The following is a 13,269-nucleotide window of genomic DNA, read 5'->3' on the forward strand; positions in this document are numbered from 1 at the left end:
AATATAGGACATACAATCATTCAATTAACAGTAACAATTCAGAAAGCAGTACAGTTCAATTGTTCAGAAGATAATCATTTTGAACATATCTTTACACAGTTGTTACTCACAGAGTTTCTGGGCTACAGTAAAGCTAGAGCGCGTTGTAGACACCCCATTTTTGACCGTCCTCAAGACTTGGACGTCACCGCTTGGAACACTCGGTGATTATCCATGTTTGTGTTCGTTTGGAGTTCCTGGAGGTCTCGGCTCGCGCGCCTTGCCTCAGGATCTCCGAACTCGACTGTTTAGTGTCTGGTTTTGTACCAAACACTTGTGTTCTACCTTGGAGGGGCAGGGAATGTCTTGTGAGGCATCCCCACACACCACCGGCAGTGGCTAGAGGTCACCGGCTGGTTTTTTGATTCCATCGGCACTTTTTATTGCCGGTCGGCATATTTTGTTGCCGGTCGGCACTAAATTTTGTCGAAATAACATTTTTGGGCAGCCGACCACTGTTCATCTACTTTATGGAGATATTTTGTGCCAGCTGTGATAGCTGGCACCAACTCTGCCTCCCTCCATACACGTGTATGGAGGGATCTCCCTCTAAGCAAGCTTGTTGTATAAGCTTTGCAAGAGGGAGTCTTATAAGAGGAAGGCTCTCCTCTTTGATCTAGGTTAGAAACTTGGAACCAAAAACCAGAGCTTAGAGATATAGATACATCCTATCTCTATATCTCCCTCTCTCTCCTCCTTTGTGTGTGATTTTTGGCCCAAAAGTGTGTTTTTACCTTACTTTTGCACCATTACACACACTATTACACCTAGCTCCGAGATTGAGGGACTTGGAGGGTTGATTCTTGAGTTTTTGGACTGATTTTGATCAAAAGAAGAGGGCTGGACCATTTGTTCTTCAAAGGTTCTTCAAGGGTGAGCATCTTGCTTTATATTCCCCAAACTTGCAATAGTCTTTTACCTATCTTTCTTGTTGATTTAGCTTTTGTGTATAACATAAAAAAGGCTTATATTTTCATGCTTTAGAACTTTCATTAAGGTTGCTTTGTGTTTTGAGTGCAAACTCACCCTATTAGGCCTTGTTTGGCCCCTTTTGTTGCCTCTTTGGTAAGGCTTTGTTTACTTCAGTGTTTTGATCTCTTCACTACTGAAAACCAGTGTATTTTTGGTGGTAAGGAAGATGGTTTGAAGCCTTGCATAGGGGAGGGACACCCCTCTCCCATCATTGTCTTGTTTCCTTGAGTTTTGGCCCAAAAGGGTAACATGCATGCTTGCTTGTTCTTTTGCCTTATTTCAGAACTTTTTGGGTGTTTTTGGGTCATATGGGATCTCTGTTTTTGGCCGGATCCATGGCCCTTTGCATGCTTAGCATACTTGCTTCATACTCCCCCATTTGGCCTAGAATGGTGTCTTGTGTTTGGGCCTTAATTCTTGCATGTGTTGGCTTGGTTCCATGAAGATCTTGGCTTTATTTTATCATGTTTAAAGTCTGTTGGCCCCTCATTTCAGTCATGCTTACATGGTTTGATGTCATCCCTTTGTGTTTTGGCTTGTAAGCCTTGAGCATTTCGACCTCTAACATGTATAGCTTGAACCATCTTCATGATATTGGCATCATTTAGGACCTTATTTCAGCCCAAGAATTATGTTTGTATTTGTGCATGTATGATCTCCTTCATGCCTTGATGGTGTGCCCTCTTGTGCCTACACATGAACTTTAATGCATACACTCATTTGGAGTCATTTTAGCTGCCATATTAGAAGGGTTTGGAGTCCTATTTTGTCTGCAAAAATTCTGTTTTTACTTGTCTAAACCATGCCATGATTTAGTCTTGTTGTTGGAAATGAAGTGGCCCTTTTGGTGCCTTAGCCTTGGGTCTATTGGCTTGCACGTTAACATGAGAGTTGTCCGTCATTTTGAGCACTTTTGGTGCTGTTTTGAGGTGAATTAAGGCCTGCACCTTTATCACTTTAAGACCCTCTTGCATGCTTGTCTCATGTTTGTTGCATAATTGTTTCATTAATGTGTAGTCCCATGCTAACTTTATGGCAAATTGGTCCATGTTTGCATCACATTTGCACCTTGCATGCTTAGCATTGCATATTTGTCATGATAGTTCCATAACATTTGCCATGACTTGAATAATTGGTATCATGTTGCATTTGAACCATGTTTGCATAACATACATTGCATTGCTTGGTTTGGGGTGTCAAACCATGTGTGAGTATTAAGGAGTGTTCATACTACAAGTGATGAAACACGCCTTAACTCTCGGTCGTCGGGGCCTTTGACTTCGACATGATGAGGCTTTGGATCTCATTTGTATGTTGCATGCATCTTTACATTAAGTGGCAAATTTGATCCCATGGGTTATCATGCACCATTGATGGCTCGAGGATCGAAGGTCATACTTCCTTGAGTTCAAAGCATGATAGGAAGCATGACCATGCTCACATGTGCCTGAAAACCCCATGCCATGCACTGTCTGTTCTCTGTTTGCTGTCAAAACTGTCTTCTGCAGGAAGTTTCTGCCGACCGGCAGAATTCAGTGCCGGCCGGCAATCTATGAATGGCCGATAAATCAAAACAGTGCCGATGGAAATCCTGGACTGCCGGTGGGAATTCTGTTAAGCCGGTGGTACTCTGCAACATTCAAGAAACCTGTCCTAGGGTTTTGGCGTTTTTCAGAAAGACAGGGCAGTGTAAACAGAGGTAGCAGAGATACGGTACGGGTTTTTCAGGCGAGCCGGGTTTCGAGCACGCATCATTTGCGCATCCCGAGGCAGAGGCTGCGGCCACTCTCTTCTCTTTTTTTGCATTCTTTCTTTTAATTAATTAGAAATTCTGTAATAATTTTATTTGTTTATTATTTGGGACTGTAATATTTATTTGGACCCTCCGAGTGAGGGCAATCGTGTAATAAGTGTGTGTGAGTGTGTGTATGTCTTCCAACCCCACGTCTTTCCTCCCTTTTATTTACCCGCTTATGATGGTAGACTAGGGCATGTTTAATTTAGCATACCTTATGCTATGCATGCGTGCATCCATGCATTTGTATTGCATGCATTGGGCTCGGTACATCATGCTAACTACATTTGCATTTCAATTCCAAATTGAATATGTGGTAGTTGATCGCATTTCATATGCCATGCTTAGGTTAGCCGAGTCTATCTAATTACATCCTGTATGTGTTGCATTAGGCAATTTAACATGAACTAGGACATGCATGCTTGCTAACTAGTTTATTGTTTTGGCACGGAGTACGATGTAAATAATTTTGCTTTAGCATCCCGCATGCGTGTGAGTGTTGCCATGACAGTATGCTTATCATGTGGCTAAATGCTTATCTGATAAACTGATTGAATGCCTGTGGGTGAAGGTTGGATTGTTTGAGTTGGAAGAACTCATTGAAATCCGTGTTTTAGTCTACTTGCGAGTAGCAAATTCCAAAGCACTTTTCAAAACAAACGGATATGTAATGCTTATTTCCAAATTAGACAATCTAGTCTATACTTGTTTGTTGAGCGCATAACATAGTAATTCTAGGCTAATAAATGGAATAAGAACACATAATGTTTTCAAAAACGGATATCATAGTTAGTAGAGGCCGGTCTTCGAACCGGGCGAAAGGGGGTGCTCTTAGCTGACCTTCCCCGATCGTACCCAAGCTCCCGAGCCGAGATAACTCCGGTGATGACGGACATGTGGCCTTCGGCACCGAGTCAGGGTTTCCTAAATTTCCCTATTAAAAAATATTTAGGTGGCGACTCTGTATCTGGCAAAGCAGTCCATGTTTGGCACTACTTTTTCAAAAATCTGTTTCTCAAAACGATTTACCAGATTTGGACTCTTTGGTTCAAGATTAAGAACTGTGACACAAAATCGAGTCCGAACTGTAGTAGCAGGCCCCTCCGCGGGCGCGTCTACACGCGTCCCCAGCCGCCAACCCTACATAGTTACAAATCGAACACACACTAAGCTACACAGTTGGGAAAGATAACAACTTAATCCCTAATTTGCCTCGGTGTGGTTCTACATCTATATCCTCATTAAGATGTCTTAAACTAGGCCTAATAATGCCTAGGATGAGATGAGGATGCAAAGCTGCACTTTAAAAGCATTTTCAGAATTTTCAGAAAATAGGGGTCACGCTCGAGCGTAGGTTACTTCGCTCGAGCGGACATGCAGACAAAGGTTTTCGCTCGAGCGTATACTTACCCGCTCGAGCGTTCTGCAATACAGTCAAAAGTGCTAGATAGGTGAAAATCACGCTCGATTGGGCGCTCGACACCCGCTCGAGCATGAGACACAATGTCCCGCTCAAGCGTCAATTATACCGCTCAAGCGGACTTCAAAACAGAACAAAAATGCTGGGAGCACGATTTCCACGCTCGAGCGCCAGTCACCCCGCTCGAGCGTGAATCCAAATTCTAGAAATTCCATATTTGAACCTCAAGCTCAAAACCAAGTTTTAAACCATAAATTTCGATCCTCTTGGGCCAATTTTTCAGAAAACACATCAAAACTCATACTTTAACATGATTCAAAGCTCAATTGTAAAATCAAAGCCCAAGGGTGTTTCAAATAACTCAATTCGAACCAAATTTTCATGAACATAATCCAAGCATGACATGCATGAGTTTAGCTAGCCTCCAAGCTTCCAAAACATGCTCCAAGGAGCCAATTCTTTCCAAAACAAAATGAAAACATGGACTAACATAACTATGAGCATGCATGTGACAATTTTCCATGGAGTCAACTCAAAATTCAATAGTATAGGCATGCATGCAACACTTAAGCTCCAATTCAACAATTTGAGCTAATTCTTGACTTTAACTACCAATTTCCCATGAACCATGCAAGGTACAACTAGAATTCATAAACTAAAGGATGAATATCCTACCTTGGGTCTACAATTCCAAGTATGGAGGCTTGATTATGCAGTCCTTCTATAATTCTTCCAATTTCCAATCAATTCTCTCAAGAACAAATCAATTCTCTCCCTCTCTCTCTCTGGTCGGTTGAGACAAGGAAAGGCTGATGAAAATGTTTTGTATAGAGTGTAATAAGGCTCAACAATAGTCCAAGTAGTGGCCCACTAGGTGGCACCAATGTAAATAAGGCCAACTATGCAATTTATCAATATTTAATCTAATTTAATCATACCTTACCAGTTTTCAGATAAATATGCCATAAATTCACATTAATTCTAACGATCGTAGAACATCAATCAATTACAGATTCGGCCGCCGATAAGGCCTTCAATTCGCAATTTAAACACAAAGGCATGAATAGATAATCAAACAGTCAATAGATAGACATACAATTAAACAGATATACTTAATCAATTCAGTTTCAGATTCCAGTCAGTCAGTCCAGTGTTTCAATCAATTCAATTATCCATCTTGATCAGTCGTAGTTTAGCAATAAACGGTAATTAATCGGTAATCAGTGGTGAGGGTTATTACAGGCCGGAAAACCCCTTCGACGGTCAAGTTAGCACACACTCAGGGATAGAGAGAGAGATAGGAGAGAGAGTTGAATGTCTAAGTGTATCTCACCAAATGATCATCTGCCTCAGCATGGGGGGCGCAGACACGCTTATATACCTTCTGCGCCCCAAATCTACTCCCATTAGTCTCTCGACGTGTGGTGTTGCTATCCCATCTGTCAGCACAAATCTAGCAATCACCACCTAACCAAACTGTTTGGATATCTTGGCGGAGCCCGGCAGACCGACGGAATCACCTCGGCCTCACACGGCCGTGCTGCGCGCGCATGCCCGAATGCTCACTAGCCGAGCTCCATACCGATCGAGCTTAGTTGCATTTCGGCAGAGCCAAGCTCGAAATAGGTCACGCAGGTAAAACAAAGGCCGTCCTACCGAACTAAAGGCGCGAGCCTTCCTACCGAGCAACGCAAGTGTCACGACCCAAACCCGCCCCTATGGGTTTAGCACCGTAACCAGCCAGTAATCCAAGATTACCGAAGGCCTGCTTAACAGTAATACAGTAATACAGAGTACAGGGGTTGGCGGAAGCCAATCCAGTAAATAAACAATGTCCAATGAGCTGTGATAGTCTGTATGCAAAAAGACTTTTCATTCAAATATATACAGTCAGACAAAACAGTATGTACATATATACAATCGTTCAGTTCAGGGACCTAATCCCTATTAAACAATACAGTACAGTAAACAAAACAGTTACAGAGACAGAAGGGGGAACTAAAACACCCCTAAGCCATAACTTGACAGGCTCGGAACCTCGCAGTGAGGCACAGTGGTTGGCTTGACAAAACTGGAGCTTACTCCGACGCTTCTAACCACGGTCTGGTGCCTGTACACCTACATATATATATGAGCAGTGAGCTAAAGCCCAGTGAATAACACAATGCGTAAAAGGGTTAAGAATGAATGTCCTTTCAGTATTGAAAACAGTTCATTAAATCAGTATTTCAGTCGTTCAGTCAGTACAGTCATATGTGGTACACCCATTAGCATAACAGTACAGTAAACAGTAGGTCTTAAAAGACCGAACAGTAAATGATGGCCATCAATCAGTAAACAGTAGTGATTCCAACAAGGGAACCGACAGAGATCTCTGTAACAGTAACAGCAAATAGTAGTTGCTAAGGATGCCACAATACAGTTCAGAATATAGGACATACATTCATTCAATTAACAGTATCAGTTCAGAAAGCAGTACAGTTCAATTGTTCAGAAGATAATCATTTTGAACATATCTTTACACAGTTGTTACTCACAGAGTTTCTGGGCTACGGTAAAGTTAGAGCGCGTCCCCAGTCGCCAACCCTACACAGTTACAGATCGAACACACACTAAGCTACACAGTTGGGAAAGATAACAACTTAATCCCTAATTTACCTCGGTGTGGTTCTACATTTATATCCTCATTAAGATGTCTTAAACTAGGCCTAATAATGCCTAGGATGAGATGAGGATGCAAAGATGCACTTTAAAAGCATTTTCAGAATTTTCAGAAAACAGGGGTCACGCTCGAGCGTAGGTTACTCTGCTCGAGCGGACATCCAGACAAAGGTTTCCGCTCGAGCGTATACTTACCCGCTCGAGCGTTCTGCAATACAGTCAAAAGTGCTGGATAGGTGAAAATCACGCTCGATTGGGCGCTCGACACCCGCTCGAGCGTCAATTATACCGCTCGAGCGGACTTCAAAACAGTGCAGAGTGCTGGGAGCACGATTTCCACGCTCGAGCGCCAGTCACCCCGCTCGAGCGTGAGTCCAAATTCTGGAAATTCTAGATTTGAACCTCAAGCTCAAAACCAAGTTTTAAACCATAAATTTCGATCCTCTTAGGCCAATTTTCCAGAAAACATCCCAAACTCATACTTTAACATGATTCAAAGCTCAATTTGTAAAATCAAAGCCCAAGGGTGTTTCAAACCAATCCAATTCAAACCAATTTTCATGAATATGAAGAACATGCAAACATGCAGGAATTTAAATCATTTCAAAGCTTTAAATACAAGCTCAAATGAGCTAACTCTTACAAAAACAAGATGAAAACATGGACTTAACATAACCATGAGCATGCATGTGACAATTCTCCATGGAATCAACTCAAAATTTAACAATTTAAACATGCATATATGGAATGAGCTCCAATCCAACATTAATGAACCAATTCTTGACTTAGCTCTTTAAACTACCATGATCCATGCTAGAAGGAACTTAAATACACAATAAGAAGGATGAAATTCATACCTAGGTTCCTCAATTACAAGTCTAGAGGCTCAATTTGCCAATTTACTCTTCAATTCTTCAAGTTCTCTAGCCAAACTCTCAAGAACAAGTCAACTCTCTCTCACTCTCTATCTTGGTCGGTTGGCTTCTCAAATGTGGCTGAACAAATGTGTGTCTAAGTGTAATAAGGCTCAACATGTTGAGGTAGTAGCCACTAAGGATGGCAAAATAGTAATTAAGTCTAGGTTGTGTAATTTATCAATAATTAACCTAATTTAATTATACCAAATCACATTTTAACTAAATATGTCATAAAATCACATTAATTCTAAGGATCACAAATCATCAATCAATTTCAGATTCGGCCGCCGATAAGGTCTTCAATTCGCAATTTAAACACAAAGGCATAAACAGATATACTTAATCAATTCAGTTCCAGATTTCAGTCAATCAGTTCAGTACTTCAATCAATTCAATTACCAATCATAATCAGTCTCAGTTTAGCAGTAATCAATGGTTAATCGGTAAATAGTGACGAGGGTTGTTACAGCAAGTAGCACAGTTCCCACCTGTGCAAGTTCAAGTAGCTCGGTCTTGGGCTTTAGCCGAGCAGCCCCATCTCCGTGCAAGCCCAAAGCTATTCTGGCCCAAACGCGCTCGGCCTTCAACTTGCTCGGCCCTTACCATGGCCCATTTCCAGCTCATAAAATCTCCCTCTCAATTAGTAACTATTTTTATATTTTAAAATTTAAAATTATATAACTTTTGATTTATATATTAATTTTTAATAAAATTTTAAAATATTATCGTCAAGATTTATTAAACAAGATATAAGTTGGTTATGGAATTTTTTTTAAAAAATCTTAGGCTGTTTTTGGTTAGGTGTTCAAATTATGATTCCACCGTTTGGTTTCAGTATGGTGTTTGTTTAGAATTTTCAAAAGTTAATTTCACACTTACTTTTGAAAATTCCTTCCAAGGCGGAAAAATTTAGGCTAACCGGTCGTCCTTCAGGACATTCGGCCGGTTGATCGGTACAGTGTAATTTATTTATTTATTTTACAATTGGCACATGTTATTTTTTATATTTTAAATAAAAAATTTCAAATTTTTTTTAATGAGTTTTGAATGGAATTTTGAGTTGTGTATTTGGTTATGAGTTGTAAATTTTTGTATCAAATATTATATGTCACATAAAAAATATCCCATTGGATTCAAAACTCTTTTCAAAATTCATTCACCAAACAAATTTTCCACATTCAAATCATAATTTCAAAACTCACAAACTCAAGATAAAACTCTATTCTCAAATCATATTTAGAAATTTTTTTCTGCTATTGAAATTAGCATCAACAGTACCATTTTACTATCAATCAGAGTAAAATTTTACTATGAAAAAAAGTTTACAGTAGAATTGTATTGTTTATTTCCATTACGTCGGTATTTTTTTAAAAAAGAATTTCATATTAAACTTGAATATTGTTTAACAAATTTTGAATAAATGATTTTAAAAATATTCAGTGTTTGGTTTGAGTTTTTTGGATTACGTTTTTTGAAAATTAAGTTTTTTGATTTTTGTGTTTTTTTGTTTTTAGTAAATATTTTTAAAATTTTAAACATTTTTAAAAAATTTTTTTTAGATGCACCTTACTTAGATTTATCTAAAAAGTAAAAACTTTGTAGAAAAATATTTTAAAAAATTAATAAATACATAAAAATACAAAATGTATTGAATTCTTGTATTTTTTTTTTTTTTTGTATTTTTGGTATTTAGTGAATTTTTAAAAGTTTTTTTTTACATTTTTTTTTAAGGTGTATTTATGTTAAGTGTGCCTAAGATGTAAAAAATTGCTTAAAATATTAAAAAAATTCAATAAAAATAAAAAAATACAGAAAATAAGAAAGTTGAATTTTCTGAAAAGTGTTTTTGAAAAAATGAAACCAAGCAAGTGCTAATTTTATTAAAAATCGACATGTAAATTAAAAATTAGGGAGACTTATTTATAAGTCTTTTTTTCAGACACTTATGATAGGCTAAGTCCTGTATAATTTATTATAGAGTCTTAAGTTCTATTTAGATAGGAATGTATTCCACAAGATCCTACATAAGCGTAACGTGACGTCTATATAAATGTAACGAAACGTGACACCTATATAAACGTAACGTAATGTGACACCTACATAAACGTAACGTAACGTGTCACATTACGTTTTACAAACTTAATGAGTTTTTATTTTTTTAAATTAAATGTGAAAATGTTGTTGGTTGTTGTTGGTGTCACGTTACGTTTCATATAAATATGATCTGTGATAACATTCAGTTTCCTATCATAGGTGTCACGTTACGTTACGTTTATGTAGATATGATCTATAACAACATTCAATTTCCTATGTAGATAGGAAATTGAATACATAGGAAATTGAATGTTGCCATAGATAGGAAATTGAATGTTGCCATAGATCATATGTGTCACGTTACGTTTATGTAGGTGTCACATTATCTTATGTTTCGTTTATGTAGATATGATTTATGATAACATGTAATTTTCTATATATGAAATTGCATATTGCCATAGATCATAGGTGTCACGTTACGTTTATGTAGGTGTCACGTTATGTTACGTTTATATAGATATGATCTATGGTAACATTCAATTTCTTATATATGATTTTACTATTATTTATGATATTAACAACTAATATTGAGGGTAAATGTATCAACAAACTTCCCACAGGACTTATGAGAATATAAATTTTTTAGTAAGACCATATATAGTATAAGTCTCCCTAATAGGACTTATAAATAATTTTTTCTAAAATTTACCTAATCTTAAATTTTAAAATATTAAATTAGTCATTAAAAATATTTTAATAATAGTGGGCGTGCAAAATTTTTGAATAATTTTTTTTTTATACTTATCTTTAATATATTAAAATTTTATTATAAAAGATTTTTACAGAATACTCTTTTTAAAACTCCAACACATTTGTTGTACCAAAAAAATAAAAAATAAAAATAAATAAATAAATCTAACACATTTTGGGCTACGTGTCCGATAAACACATCTTGCACCCTCTTCGGAATTAAGAAACAACGAACTCGCTTCATTCTCCACAAAAGGCTAATTTGGTAATTGTATTTGAAGTAGTTTGCCAACTCACTTACCAAAGTGGCCAGCACGTAAATGTTTCGTAGCGTAAGAAGTGAGAAATCTCTATAAAAAATTAAAAAAATGAAATAAAAAGTATATGAAATTAAAGTAGAGTTAATTTTGAGACGTTTCAATTTGTCTGAAGCAGCGGAGACTGTAATTCCCGCTCCTTTTAACGTTAAGTTTTCAAAAAATACTTTATGCTGTTAAGCGCGGGTACCAAACCTCCACCTAAGCACCAACTTCCCACGTCAGCTTCACTTTCTTTTCTTTTTTTACTTTTTTTTTTTCCTGGATAAGTTACACTGACTTTCGGTAAAATTTCCAAAAATCACAATAAATCTCACAATTAAAATAAGTGGTATTTTGAGAAGTTGTTAAAAAATTATCTTTTTAGTTTGTTTAAAACTTTTTGGTGGCTTTTGTGACTAAAAAAGTTGACTTTTTTTTTTTTTTTTTTTGTAGTTTTTTTGTGATTTTTGTATGTAAAAAAATTTAAAAATAAAAAAGTAACTTTTTATCAAATTTTCAAATTGTCTCTAAATTTTATTTTAATAAAGTTAAATTAACTAAAACTAGTCGAGATTATGCAAAAACACAAAAATAAACAATGGCCTGGTTTGAAAATACATTATTTTAATTGATTTTTAAAATTTTTTAGTTATTTTAACTTAACTAAAAAAACTATGTTTAAGAAGATAGTTTTTTTTTTTTGTAATTGATTTGATAATTTTGAGAGAAAAAATGAAATGATTATATTTTTAATATGATATTTTGTCTTATTATCTATTTTAACTCAAATTCACCAATGTAAAATATATAATTTCGAATTTTGTCATCTATATAACTAACAAATTATTGATGAAAATAAATTAAAGGTTCATTTGGAAAGTGAGTTGACTTTTTTAGTCTGGCATTAAAAAATCTCGTTTGGAAAGGATTTTTTGATTTTTTGTGAGAGAAATAATATAATAATTATGGATTAGATGTGATGTTTTATCTTATCAGGTTAAAAAGTTTATTTTGTCTTTTTTTGGCTAAAATAGTCCTAATCCCACCCTAACCCATCTTTCCAAATAGAGGCTAAAATAACTCAATATAATTATATAAATTAAAATCTTAAAATAACTCAATATAATTATATTAAAACTGTGAAATTTATAACTTGTTTTGAAAAGTAGATTAAAAGTTAATTCTTTAACATTTTATAAAAAAAATAAAATAAAAAAATTGGCCAAAAAAATCAAAAAATTACTTTTAATTATATTTCTAAAACAAGCCTATATATTTTCTGTAAACATCGCAAGTGATTAGTGTCGTTTTACTTTATTTATTTATTTATTGCCAACATCATTTGCATTTCATTGATAACTACACTTTGTTTTGACTCTGTACCTTTCTTTTTCTTTTTCCAAAAAAAAAAAAAAAAAAAACTTGAATTGGAAAATATATGTGTGTGTGTGTGTGTGTGTGTGTGTTGAATTCCTTTTAATGAGAAAACTTATATATTTTTAAGAAAGTATTTTCTTTGGTTTTGGAACTCAAAAATTGTTTTAAATTTTTTTATTTTTTGTAACATTTTAATTAAATGTTTTTAAATTTTAAATTAACTGAATATAGATGTACTTAAAAAGTAAAATATTTATGAAATTGACTTTAAAAAATAAGATATTTGTAAATAAATTTTTAAAAGCTAACTACATATGAAAAATCCTAAAAAATACATTATTGTATTGTATATTTATTATACCTTTCTTTTTTCACCGTGATGATTTAATAATCATTATTCCCATTAAACTGCTCTATCACTATTATCATGGCAATAGTGGTCGTAGTAACTACCTTATCACCGTTGTTATTATCAACATTCACTTTCATCATATTACTGTTTTCATCACTAACATTCAGTTAGTACATACAATCAATATGGTCACAACTACACTAACAAATAACTATTTTTATTAGAAATTATTAGCATAACACTTTTGCGATTTACGAATTTATAAAATACGAAGCTACATACATGTTAAATCAAAAATAATTATTGAATGAGATATTCAACTTTAAGAATGGATCGAAAGAGAAATATTTATTGGCTCTATCCCCTATTTTTTATAAAGAGAACAAATTTTTTTATCAAAGGATAAAAAAAAAACAAGGTCCAGATCTCTAATGAGAATAAATAATTATTTATTTTTTATGATCATGAAGGAATGATTTGGAAGATCTAAAGCCAAAGACAAATATTGAGAGGAAATTATAGTTCATACAAATTTTATAACCAAACATGATGCTGCCAAAGCATCTATCCATTTAAATATAATTTGAAATAAAATATGACAAATATCCATTTAAATATAATTTGAAAATAAAATCCAATTCATATAACTTCGA

This window comes from Camellia sinensis, chromosome 2 (genome assembly GCF_055761805.1).
Source record: "Camellia sinensis isolate YWXY chromosome 2, ASM5576180v1, whole genome shotgun sequence".
Classification (NCBI taxonomy): Eukaryota; Viridiplantae; Streptophyta; class Magnoliopsida; order Ericales; family Theaceae; genus Camellia; species Camellia sinensis.